This window comes from Trichechus manatus, unplaced genomic scaffold (genome assembly GCF_000243295.1).
Source record: "Trichechus manatus latirostris isolate Lorelei unplaced genomic scaffold, TriManLat1.0 scaffold00122, whole genome shotgun sequence".
Classification (NCBI taxonomy): domain Eukaryota; kingdom Metazoa; phylum Chordata; class Mammalia; order Sirenia; family Trichechidae; genus Trichechus; species Trichechus manatus.
This window is the reverse complement of record NW_004444058.1, coordinates 8183214-8185130: the sequence shown is the minus strand read 5'-3', so window position 1 is coordinate 8185130 and position 1917 is coordinate 8183214.

The following is a 1917-nucleotide window of genomic DNA, read 5'->3' as shown; positions in this document are numbered from 1 at the left end:
CTTTCTTTGGAATGGGCACAAATATGGATCTCTTCCAGTCAGGTGGCCAGGTAGCTGTCTTCCAAATTTTTGGCATAGAAAAGTGAACACTTCCAGTTCTGCATTCGTTTGTTGAAACATCTCAACCGGTATTCCGTCAATTCCTGGAGACTTGTTTTTTGCCAAAGCTCTCAATGCAGCTTGGACCTCTTATTTTGGCATCACTGGTTCTTGATCAAGTGGTACTTCCTGGAACGTTTGAACATCAACCAATTCTTTTTGGTACAGTGACTCTGTGTAGTCCTTCCATCTTCTTTTGATGCTTCCTGTGTTGTTTAATATTTTCCCCGTAGAATCTTTTGATATTGCAACTCGAAGCTTGAATATTTTCTTCAGTTCCTTCAGCTTGAGAAATGCTGAGCGTGTTTTTCCCTTTTGGTTTTCTATCTCCAGATCTTTGCACATTTCATTATAATACTTTACTTTGTCTTCTCGAGCTGCCCTTTGAAATCTTCTTTTAGGCTCTTTTACTTCATCATTTCTTCCTTTCACTGCTCGATGTTCAAGGGAAACTTTCAAACTCTCTTCTGACATCTGTTTTGGTCTTTTCTTTCTTGTCTTTTTAATGACTTCTTCTTTCTTCAAGTGTGATGTCCTTGATATCATTCTGCAGCTCATCTGGTCTTTGATCATTAATGTTCAATGCATCAAATCTATTCTTGAGGTGGTCTCTAAATTGAGGTGTGATATGCTCAAGGTTGTACTTTGTCTTTCGTGGACTTGTTCTAATTTTATTTAACTTCAACTTGAATTTGCATATGAGCAATTGATGTTCTGTTCCACAGTTGGCCCCTGGCCTTGTTCTAACTGATGATATTGAGCTTATCCATCGTCTCTTTCCACAGGTGCAGTCAATCTGATTTCTATGTATTCCATCTGGTGCGGTCCAGGTGTATAGTTGCCATTTATGTTGTTGAAAAATGTATTTGCAATGAAGAAATCATAGGTCTTGCAAAATTCTGTCATGCACTCTCCAGCATCTCTATCACCAAGACCATTTTTTCCAACTACCAGTCCTTCTTCTTTGTTTCCAACTTTTGCATTCCAATCACCAGTATCAATGCATCTTGATCGCATGTTTGCTCAATTTCAGACCACAGAAGTTGGTAAAAATCTTCAGTTTCTTCATCTTTGGCCTTAGTGGTTGGTGCATAAATTTGAGTAATAGTCCTATTAACTGGTCTTCCTTGTAGGCATATGGATATTATACTATCACTGTCAGCATTGTACTTCAGGATAGATCTTGAATTGTTCTTTTTGACGATGAACGTTTAGCGCCATTCGTCTTCAAGCAGAGTAGATCACATGATTGTCTGATTCAAAATGGCCAATACCTGTCCATTTCAGCTCACTAATGCCTAGGACATCTATCTTCAAGTGTTCCATTTCATTTTTGATGACTTCCAATTTTCCTAGATTCATATTTTGTACATTCCACGTTCTGATTATTAATGGATGTTTGCAGCTGTTTCTTCTCATTTTGAGTCGTGCCACATCAGCAAATTAAGGTCTTGAAAACTTTACTCCATCCAAGTCATTAAGGTCGACTCTACTTTGAGGAGGCAGCTCTTCCTCAATCGTCTTTTGAGTGCCTTCTAACCTGAGGGGCTCATCTTCTGGCTCTATATCAGACAATGTTCTGCTGCTATTCATAAAGTTTTCAATATCCAATTTTTTTTCAGAAGTAGACTGCTATGTCCTTCTTCCTAGTCTGGCTTAGTCTGGAAGCTCAGCTGAAACCTCTCCACCAAGGGTGACCCTGCTGGTATTTGAAATACCAGTGGCAAAGCTTCCAGTTTCCCAGCAACATGCAAGCCACCACAGTACAACAAACGGACAGACACATGGTGGAGATATATATACATATATATATATATA